The sequence below is a fragment of the Vicia villosa genome, unplaced genomic scaffold, assembly GCF_029867415.1.
Source record: "Vicia villosa cultivar HV-30 ecotype Madison, WI unplaced genomic scaffold, Vvil1.0 ctg.000253F_1_1, whole genome shotgun sequence".
Lineage (NCBI taxonomy): Eukaryota > Viridiplantae > Streptophyta > Magnoliopsida > Fabales > Fabaceae > Vicia > Vicia villosa.
In genome coordinates, this window is record NW_026705106.1 from 923,932 (window position 1) to 936,167 (window position 12,236).

The following is a 12,236-nucleotide window of genomic DNA, read 5'->3' on the forward strand; positions in this document are numbered from 1 at the left end:
GGTCGTTCCATTTCACTACTTGATCTTTCTTTAGTAATTTGAAGATTGGCTCACAAGTAGCGGTCAGATGGGAGATAAATCTAGCAATGTAATTTAGTCGACCCAGGAATCCCCTAACTTCTTTCTCGTTTCGTGGAGCGGGCATTTCTTGTATGGCTTTCACTTTTGCAGGATCAACTTCGATACCTTTGCTACTAACAACAAAACCCAGCAGCTTACCAGACCTTACGCCAAAGGTGCACTTGTTTGGATTCAATCTCAACTTGTACTTCTTCAACCTATCAAACAACTTCTGTAAATGGACCAGATGTTCTTCTTCAGTATTGGACTTTGCAATCATATCATCAACATAGACCTCTATTTCTTTGTGGATCATGTCGTGGAATAAGGCTACCATTGCACGTTGGTAGGTTGCCCCAGCATTCTTCAACCCAAATGGCATGACTTTGTAACAGAAAGTGCCCCAAGGCGTAGTGAAAGTCGTCTTTTCCATGTCTTCGGGTGCCATCTTAATCTGATTGTAACCTGAGAAACCATCCATAAAAGAAAAAACCTTGCATTGTGCAGTACTATCAACCAGGATGTCAATATGTGGTAATGGGAAATCATCTTTAGGACTTGCTCGATTCAAATCTCTATAGTCTACACACATTCTGACTTTTCCATCTTTCTTCGGTACGGGCACTATATTGGCGATCCATGGCGGATAACTCACTACTTTCAGGAACCCAGCATTGAATTGTTTTTCGACCTCTTCTTTGATTTTCTGAGCCATGTCTGGTCTGCTTCTTCGTAACTTCTGTTTAACTGGAGGACTATTCTCTTTGATAGGTAAACGATGAACCACAATATCAGTATCGAGCCCAGGCATGTCTTCGTATGACCAAGCGAAGATCTCAACATTGTCTCGTAACATCTGAATCAACCTTTGCTTGACAGCATCCTCTAATTCAGCCCCTATCTTGATTTCTTTCTTTTCTTCATCGGTACCTATGTTCACAACTTCAATTGGCTCTTCGTGCGGTTGTATAGTCTTTTCTTCTTGCTCTAATAAACGGGCAAGTTCTCTAGGCACTTCACAACCTTCCTCACCTTCATCCTCAGCTTGATAGATCGGATTTTCAAAGTCATATTTAGCAATAGCAGAATCGTTATCAACAGGATCCAGCGTGGATGTGGATCTGCAGTGCATTATGTGGGTATGTGTGAGAACGCATAGCTATAAAAGGTAAATAAAAGAAATAATAAAAGAAAAAATAAAAGCAAACACACAATTTGAATACGAAACGTCCAATGCTTTATTGAATGAAAATATGCTTATGAAATGACAAGCCCTAACAAATGGACCATTGTGCCTCGGGCGGGACACATGGCTTTAGCGTTTTATTGTCTTTATTGAAATACAAGAATTAAAAACTGGAAATAAAAGAAAAGCAGGAAATAAACTAAGAACGGCAATTACTCCTGACTATAGGAGATAGAAACAATGTCCTCGGTCTTCCAGTTGTTCAGCCCTTTGTCTGATGTAGGGGAGATCCATTTGTCCAGGTTGTGATTATCTTCGTCTTCTTCAATGGCATTAACTCCCTTGCTGACGAAGTGATGTTTCAAGTCTTCTGTACGAGGAGGTGGTGTTCCCTTCTGATCCTTAGCAGTGCAGCCTAAACCCCATTTGTTGGATTTATACGGAATGTCAGGTAATTGCCCCCAGATGGTGCAGCCACCTTCTTCTACCACAGCCCTAGCGTCTTTCAGGGAAGCCATCGTAGGAACATCTCCAGGAATTTTAGGAGGAGTGTAGACATATTTAGTTTCTGGAACTGGTTCAAGCTTCCATTCATGTGCTATGCGGGGTGATTCAAATGCCTCTCCAGTGAACTCCAGATACTTGGTCTCATCTACGAAACTTACCAAATATTCATCTTCACCATGTACAGTGACAATCTTGCCTTCCATTGGGTATCTCAACTTCTGATGGAGAGTTGAAGTCACGGCATTTGCTTTATGTATCCAGGGACGCCCAAGTAGACAGGAATAGGCGGGGCGAATATCCATCACATAGAACACAGTACTAAAAGTTTGGGCGCCTACTCTGATGGGGAGCTCTACTTCGCCATACACAGTACTCATAGTGCCATCATAAGCCTTGACTATCACATACTAGATTTCAGCTCAATTCCATCGACCTTGAGTCTGTCCAACACCACCTTGGGTAACACATTCAGAGACGAGCCATCATCAACTAGTACATGAGCCAGGGTAGTACCACCACATTCGATGGAGATATGCAGTGCCTTGTTATGATTCCTTCCACTAGGACTTAGATCAGCATCAGAAAACCCAAGGTAGTTATCAGTTGTCAAGTTCGCAATACAGTTCTCGAGTTGAGTGACAGAAATCTCTTGTGGCACATGGGCAGCCTCTAGAAATTTCATCATAGCCTTGGCATGGGTCTTTGAACAACTTAGGAGCGACAGCATAGAGATTTTGGAAGGAGTATGCCCCATTTGTTCAACAATATCATAATCACTCTTGCGGATGTATTTCAGGAACTCATTTGTTTCTTCGGAAGGCGCATTTCTAGTGACAGTTTCAGGTTCAGGCAGCAGTCCTTTACCATGTGCGTCAGTATTCGGGGTGATAGTAACGGTAGGCGAAGTAACATTTGGGGAGATCTCTGGAGAAAACACCCTTCCACTTCTCGTCACCTTACTAGTTCCAGCAATGTTTCCTATACCAGGGTTGACATCTTCAGAAACTTTATCATATTCAAGCTCTTGTTTGACTCCTTGAACAAAAACCTCAGCGCCATAACTCCAAGGGATAGCCTTGTCGGAAGAATATGGTATTGGACCAGGTTGGGTGATAACAATCGGAGCCACACGGGGTTCAGCAGAAATCTTGAGAGGAGCCTTGGTAGGAATCTTTAGTGGTACTTTAGAGATCACAGATACATCTTCGAACTTCAAACCACGGGAGAAGCCCTCACACAACTCTTCGACAGTGGGAGTCTTCTCAAATCTGATAGTGCCACGATCCATCCAGCCTTGGATGCCTCTTTTCAGGTTCTCACAACCCTCGGGTATGAGTGCACAGTAATAACAGTCAGGGTCGCAACCTGGAAATAAACCAGCTCGCAACAACTTTCTCTTGATATCGGGGAGAGGAGTCGACAGATCTCTCACATCATAGACATGGATGGTATCCATGATGGCATTAACAGCGTGGTCGTGTTTTGGCATCGGAGCAGTGATGACATTAGGAGTCTCAGGCGCGTCAAACTCAATTTCTCCAGCCTCTAGCAAGTCTTGGACTTTGTTTTTCAAGGCCCAGCAATTATTCTCATTGTGTCCAGGGGCGTTGGAATGGTAAGCACACGTAGCCTTAGGATCATAAGTTGGACTAGCAGTGTTGGTAAACTTCGGAGGGTCTCTCAGTGTGATCAGTTTTGCCTTCAGTAGATGTTGTAGGACTTGAGACAAAGGCATGTTGATCGGGGTATATTTTCTCCTTGGTTTATCAGTCTTGCGTTGGTAGTCTTGTCTAGGAGCTTGTTGAGATATTGGTGCGGAGATAAGGACGGCACCAACAGATTGATTCTGATCCTCCTTACCACGGCTCTTTTGACTATGGATAGCATTAGACTCATTTCTTCCTTGATATGGCTTCCTCGTAGTGCCAGAGGCAGAACCCACTTGAATCTTCCCACTTCGAATACCATTTTCCACACGTTCTCCAGTTAAAATGAGTTCAGTAAACCCAGAAGAAGAACTACCCAGCAGGTGACTATAGAACGGCCCAGTTAGCGTGCCCATGAACATGTCTACCAACTCCCTATCATTCAAAGAGGGTTGGACTCTTCCAGCCAAATCTCTCCATTTTTGAGCATACTCCTTGAAACTTTCTTTAGGACCCATGGACATGCTTTGAAGTTGCATGCGAGTCGGTGCAAGGTCAGAGTTATATTGGTATTGCTTGTAGAAAGCCACAACCAAATCTTCCCAAGTGCGGATACTAGCACTTTCCAGCTTATAATACCATTCGAGTTGAGTTCCAGATAGACTTTCTTGAAAGAAATGGATCCAGAGCCTCTTATCAGCAGTGTGAGGCTGAATCTTTCTCACATAAGACCTCAGATGCATCTTAGGACAAGATATTCCATCATACTTAGCAAAAGCGGGCGTCTTGAATTTCTGCGGAATAACGACTCCAGGAACGAGTCCCAGTTCTTCAAAATCCAACCCAGGTACCTTCTGAATTTCCATGCTTCTCAGACGCTCTTCTAACTGCCTATACCTCTCGTCAGATTCATCCTCGTCCTCAGGATACTCTTCTTCTTCTTCTTCTTCCCCATCAGAACCTACATGGCTTCCCTGATTGTTCTTGATACTGATATCATCTCTCTCTTCATCTTCCTCATTCTTGGGAATTTCAGCATCCTCAGCTTTCTTGGGGCGACCTTTGAACCTTCTACCCATATTGATCACTCCTTTGGGTTTCTTGGTCTTCCTGTCCTTCTTAGTCAGAAGGGCTTTCAGCTCGTTTTGCCCATTGGCTAGGGTCAGGATCAGAGTTTGAAATTCAGCATTCTGAGCTTGGAGATCCTTGACAGATTGTTCGAGATTCATCTTTCTTACTGAAATAAACAGCAACAAAGATGAGGCATTTGTTTTTATGAAACCTGTGATGTGATGTTTATGAATGATATGATTATGCATATGCAATGTTTTCAAGAGATTAAAGGACTTTTAACACATATCAAAAGGAAAATAAAGAAATGTTATTAATAATAATAATAAGTCTCAGGAGCTCATGGCTTTATATCTTTTTTAGAGTCACATTAAAATATTCTAACAATTAATAACATAATAATAATAAAAACAAATAGGAAATCAATCTTCGAGTCGGCGCTTTCTCTTCAAACTTCGAACTTCTTCCTTGTGAGCTTTAATCATCTCATTTCTCTCTTGGACAAGTCTATCAATCTCTTGCTCCCATGATTGTATCTGATCGGGAGAGATGAAGTCTTCAATCTTCCATTTGCGGGAGAAGTAATCAAGCATACTATCGCGCTCTTTGGCATTGGCCGCCATTATTGCTTTTTCTTCTTCCACTTCACGCAGGCGTTTTTCCAAGTCAGCTTTTTCTTGTCTTAGGCAAGCAATGGTGGCAGCAAGGTCTTCATTAGGAGCGGGTACATATGGTTCTACTTCCACATGAACAACGGGAGGAGTAATCCTTGGAACTATAGGAGTATCGGATGGATATGGTATGCCATACTCAACCACTCGATCATAAACCCATTTAAAATAAAGATCTGAAGGGATGTGATTCTTCATTCCTAATTCTCTTACTCCTATTTTCTTCACCTTGGTCCAAGCTTTGATGAACAACTTCTTTTTTCCAGTAGGGTCCGCACCATAATCAAAATTTTCTGCACTAAGATATATGGAACGAGGCTTGTCTTTTAGAGCGAAACCAAATTGATGTCGAGCCAGAATAGGATTATAAGTTATTCCCCCTCGAGTACCAAGAAGAGGTACATTCGGGAAATCTCCACAACTATCAAACAAATGAGATCCTTCAAACCCCTTTTGACTCCAAATAACATCGTCGTAGGAAAGCTTTATGATTCTTTGAGCCCAAGTCAAACCTTCTTCATTCTTTATCGTAGAACGGGATAAGTGCGAAATAAACCACTTATGCAATAATGGTGCACATCCAAGAATACAACCTTTGCCCTTAGATGATCGATGATGGATGGAATGCAACAAGTCACCCAATAAAGTAGGAACCGGATTGTTACTAATGAAGATCTTGAGAGCAATCACATCCACAATTTTATCATAGCGAGGGAACAACACTTGTCCATAGATTATGCAAGCAAGAACTTTTTCAAGAGCATCCATACTTGTAGCATTAATCAAAATGTCAGCTTGATTATACAAGAAGTCAATCGGTAAACCAGTATATTCTCCTTTATTCACCCAAACTTTCTTGATTTCTGATCGAGGCAAATGCAATGCAGCAGCAACATCTTCCAACTTAGGAGTCTCTTCTTCACCAGTGTAGGGCATCTGATCAAGTACCGACAACCCTAAAATAGAAGAGAATTATTCCATGTAGGAACCAACTGAAAATCCCTATAAGTGAAGCAATGTAGTAGAGGATCATAAAATCGGATCATGGTGTTGAGGAGTGCTTCATCCACTTTAGTTCGTACCAAACTGATTAGCTTATTAAGAGACTCGGAAAGCACGAGGGAACCAGAGACATTGTCACAAAGCAGCTTCAAAGGTGTAGGCACTCCTTTAAAGCTAAGGCAAAAAGGCTTACGAACTTTAATTTCCATGACCTACAAAACAAATCATGGTTAACAATCCTTTAATCCCTTGAATGGAGTTAGTCATGCTATGTATGGATGATGCATGTATGCATGATGCACATACACAAATAAGTCACACAAATCACACAATTTTTGGCTTATGGCTTGCATGGAGTCTGATTAGGTGTCCTTCCCAAGGGCATTTCTACGGATAAGGAGATTTCAGCAACGGGTTCTACCAAGTGACTCAGAATTGTCAGCCCCCTCTAAAGCACCCTCGAACATGGTAAATGCATACCACGCAATGATACTTTAGGAAGAAACCTATCTGAGCTGTAGTATCGGGTAGCGACCATAACTTGGCATGCACCAAGAATAGCCCTCCCACTACGTTCCTAAAAGTCAGGATGGGTTAAAGGTGACTAAAGGTCCTTGAGCTCCGACGCACCCAAAGATACATGCATAAACCTCTCTCATGCAAAAGAGGTACACAATAACCAGTGGAGGCCTAACTCAAGCGCGAACTTCATTTTGACCAACCCCAAGCATGCACAAGGGGGGTCTCCATGACTATGCCGCTCCTAATCTTAAGTGTTCTTGAATCCGGGAATAGGATTCGTCCTTCAATTTTCCCAAAACAGCCCTGAAAAATAAAACAAGCAAAGCAAGCAATAGAAAACATTTAATTGATTCCTAAACTTTTAAGGTAACCCCTCTTTTAATCATAAATCCCCAGCAGAGTCGCCAGTTCTGTAATACGGTGAACTGACTTTTTATCGATCGAAATGTCGCGGTTAGCAAGAGTCGCCACCGACTTTTATTTTATCCAAATTAATTAGAAAGGCTAAAAGAACAGGAAAAACCTTTTAAATAAAATAGGGTTCGGGGGGTAATTATGCAAAGGGAAGGTGTAAAGCACCCTTTGCATCCATGGTTATCCATGGGCTCTTAACTTGCTTTGCTCTTTTTGTTTCAGAAAGGTAGAAGAAGAAGATATGGACTTTAGCTCGTAAATGAGCGTAGCCATATTGAAGAATTTTGAGAAAGAATATTTGAAAATATTTAGAGCAAGGCAAAGCAATTTAAGAGCAATTTACCTTATATTTGAGAAATCTGTTCTTTCAGCCTTTCAGAGCGAAAGGGTCTATCCTTGCCATAAGAGGGCAGGAAGCCTTTCATTTGGAGGTTTAAGGGTCATCGAAATATCCTTTGCCATAAGACTGTCCCATGCCATAGAAAGGCAGGTAGTCTAAGGCAAGGATCAGAATAAGCCTTTTCGTAGGCAGCCAGAAGATACCTCAGCCTTTTCCGTAGGCAACATCCGAGGGTCGAGGTCATTTGTGTATCGAAGGCAGCATCATTAGGGTCATGACCTTTTTTATCGAGGCAACACGACTGAGGTATCCTCGAATTCGAGGGACATGGCTTATTCTGCAGAAAAACGAAGGCAACAGGCAACAGGCAACAGGCAACAGGCAACAGAGAGGGTTACCCAAAAGCGTGCGTGTGTGCACCAATCATGTGATTCAATTCAGATTATATTATCTTGTGTTTAGTTATTCTAATTAATTTAGGGTTGCACTCCCTATTTTACTAACCACGCAGTAATATAAAGCAATAAAAGGGAAGGGGACAATGAAACCAGCGGATCCCCAATGGGGTTTGACACAAGTAATAATAAAATAAAAACGAGGGGCAAAATTTAGGGTTACCGACTATGCGAGGCTTTGACATTTGGCAAACCTGAAAAGGCGGAAAAATGGCAAACAGAAATAGGGTGAGTGCATTATCGGTTCAGAGGCAAACATTATAACCCTAAAAATAAAGAATAATGAAATTTAAAAATAAATAAAGTAAATAGACACTTAGCTTCGGATTTGATCTGATATGGTTGGCGGGAAGCTTCGGGGTTAACCCTGAAAGAAACAAGGCAGGAAAGGAATGAAGGCGAAACAAACCCTTATGTAAAATAAACCAAACAAAAAGTTAAATTAAATTAAGTAAAATACTTAACTTTGGTTTTTTGAATCAGGCGCGTATTCGGAGGGTATCTGGAAAGACAATCTTTCGATCACATGTGGCTGGCGCGTAAATGTCCATGGTACACCTGCGGCTAGCTTGTCGTTGGATTGAAGGAGATGATGATTGCATGGCCTGGATGGAAGAGAGCACCATATGCGTGTGGACTGAGAAGCAACGGATCATTCTGTTTAAAATAACAAAAGCGCGCGCGTCTTGCCCAATGGAACGAGGACGCGTCATCGTCTTCTTCAGCGAACCGTCGTTTTAGCCTTGGCTTTACCTACGGTTCTTTCTCCTCCGTCGCTATAGACCTGTGCTTTACGAATACAACAAAATGCAAATAGAAATTTTTCGCGACCCCATGGATCTGTTCGTCCAGGTCTCACGGTCTCAATGGTACCAACAATTGGCCCTAATTTTACCTAACAAGAAAAGCCCTAATTCGAGCTTACTAGGTCCAGCCATGGTGAATCATCGTAAGTGCATTCAAACAATATAATAATGATCCAGAAATGTTCTACATATCATGCTGATCAGAAATATGTAATCAATTCTTCAGAATGATGTATGAATTCATGTAATCGAAGCAAAGAATGTAGCGACTTACCTTGCTAGATAGGAGGTGTTTCTGGTGTTGTTGAACGCGTGCAACGATCTGGATCGATTCAGAATGCTTTCAGGAACGTTTTGGGATGAATTGCAAGCCTTGAATTGCCTTACACCACCAATTTGAAGTTTGACTTTTCTCCACTTTTGTAATTCGGTTCTAGGGTTCTTCAGAGCCAAATTTCGTAACCCTAGAGGTCTGCCCTTGTTTGATACTTATAGAGGAGTGATTAGGGTGAATCTTGAGCCTTGAATCTCAAGAAATCTTTGATTTGCATATTGAGAAAATTTGATTGAAAAATAAATTATGGAACTTTCTAAATAGGCCAATATTGATTCAATCTTGTCCAATTTTATTCATGCACGAAATTAGATTGATTTTGGAATATATTTGATGATTAATGATGATTGGAACATGGGCATAAATCATATCTTTTGTATTTTTTTATTTTTCATAATTAATTCATGATTTTAAATGATTAAAATCACAAAATAATTAATAAAAATAATATAAAATATGAAAGTATGATTTGGGGGGCGTGCATGGGCTTGTAATGGAGATTGAGTGAAGAAATCATAGGCCCATTTGGAAAATTTTGGATTTTGAACCTTTCCTTTTCACATTTTTTCTCAAAAATAGTCCAACTTTGACAAGGTGTATTTCTCTCAATTCTTGAGGTATGGAAGTGTTCTGGGACTTTTTGGAAACCTTAGAGAGTCCTCTAACCAATGTCTTTGGTCTCACATCAAAATCTTTTTCCATTCTTATTTTATGTCCTTTTGAAAAACATGTCTTTTTGTTGACTTTTGAAAGGGACCTATAATGTATGAAGCCATATTTCTTAAACCATTGACCTGTGAGCTTTGATTCTTGGACCATTGGATAGAGGAATGAATTCTCTTCAAAATGAGCTTTGGTGGGAATTTTTCTGATGAAGTATGAATATTTGGTGAATTTTCAAAGTTTGGTTGACTTTTTTAGTTCATGCCCAAAATAGTAACTCTTGACTTTTGACTTCTCTGATCTTTCCTTGCATCATCATGATCAACCCTTGATCAAATGATGATTTTAGGGTTATGAGGATGTTGTTGACCAAATATCTTGAGTTTTGACTATATATTGACTTGAAATGACTGTTTTGCCCTTGAGAGTCGACTGTTGACCTAATCAGGATTTGAGGGACTAAATTTGCTCTGTTTGACTTGAAACTTTATATGGATATACTTTGGGATGTTGGTGAACCTATGGAACCACCTTGAGCCATTGATTCAATGATTTTCCATTGAATTAATCAAACCCTAGTTCAGAGCTTTTGTATAGGAGAGTGTGTTTTGGAGCTTTGTCTTTTGATTTGGTTTTATGTATGAAAAATAGCATGGGCAAATTTTGGGGTATGACAGCTAGACGTAAAATTGTTGGGTTTGATTTTTGCAAAACAGACCTAACAAAATTCGCAGGAAAAGTCGTGACAAAATCTGCAACAGAATCCGCAAGAAAGAAGGACGGGGATGATGAACAGTGTCCTGTGACTCATGGGACACGCGTGCGACACCATGATTGGCCAGTCAAAACTCGCTCTCTCTCCTTGCACGCGTGGCCCGTTCTGGATGGTTGGTCAATGGTCCTACTCCCTCTCTCCAACAACGATTGGCTGCAACAAAACTTAGTGGGCCCAATTTGACTCTTTGGGATCAGTTAGCACGCCTTTTCTTATTTTATTAATTGGTTTTGATTTATTAACAATTAATTAACGCAGCTGGGAAGGAAAAGCGTGAAGGAATGTCACCCACCAGACCTGGGTTCGATACCCAGTGTCTCTCATTATTTTTTAACTTGTTTTCTTGCATAAATATGTTTCAGGATTCCATGTGTGCAGCCTTCGTAAGCCCATGATATGCCCTCGCGCGCAGGCCGTTGGATCCCCTCCAATCCTGATCTGAAGGGCCAGACAGCAGCGGTCTATGGTATGCTCACAAGGAAGCGCCTCACAATATCCTACACGCCCAGTTTTGTTTTTTCCTTCTCCTTCTTTCTCCTTTAGTTTTATTAAATTAACACTTAGGGTAATAATAGGATTAGCTAATTAGTTAATTTAAATTAGTTGATTTTAATAATTAGGTTTTTATATTTAGGTTAATTAATTAGATAAATTTTTATTTTATTAATTGGTTTAATTTAGTTAAATAGTTTTTATTTGCTTATAATAGTTTTAGTTAATTAGTAATTAGATTAATTATTTAATTAATTAGGTAATAAATTAATAACTTTATACTAATTTAGAATTATGGCTAACTGATTTATGATTTAATTTTCTAATTTAATATTGAATTAGATTAACTAGGTTAATTAACTTAATGATTTAGTCGTAATTTTAGGTTTTTATCATTAGCCTCATAAACCTTGTTTAGGTCACAATAAGTTTTCTTGGTAAAACCTTTAAGGTTTAGGGTTTGTAGGTTTTCTAACTTTTCTGATTTTTTTTTGCCTTGTGCTTCTACATTATTACTTTCTGCCTTTATAATTTCTCGCATAGTTTTTTTATCAATTGTAACTGCTCACAAGTTGTAATAGTTAATTAGGCTTTATTTTCGCGCCCATTTCTTCACTATAATGTATCTTCCCCAATGCCTTGTAATAGCTTAGGTTTTCTTTTCCGCCTTTATTTTTCTGCCCACAGGTGTTTATTGTAATAGCGTAGGAACTTATATTTTCTGCCTTTAATTTCTGTATGATATTAACTGCGTGGTTAGTAAATAGAGAGTGCAAGATCAATTGACATAGATCACTAATTAAAAGATAAAATATCAGAATTGAATCACGTGATTGGTGCACACACGCACCTTTAAGGTAATCCCTTTTATTGCTGCCTTTCGATCAGAATAGTCAAGTCCCTTCGAGCGTAGGGACTCCTTAGCCTGTTTCCTTCGATAAAATCATCATAGTCCCTCGATATAAAGATCATAGTCCCTTCGAGTTGCGTACGATAAATATGATCTCGTCCCTCGATGTTGCCTCGATAAATGATAATCGTCCCTTCGAATGCTAAGGAGTCTTTAAATGTTTCCTAAATGACTATTATATTCTTCCCTTAGACTACCTGCCCTCTTTATGGTAGGGACAGTCTTATGGCGAACGATACTCTCGATGACCCTTTCACATCCAATTGAAAGACTTCCTACCCTCTCATGGTATGGATAGACCCTTTCGCCCGAAAGACTTAAAGAACAAGAAAGACAATCTTAGGGTAGGTGCTCTTAAATGCTTACTCACATTCAAACTTTC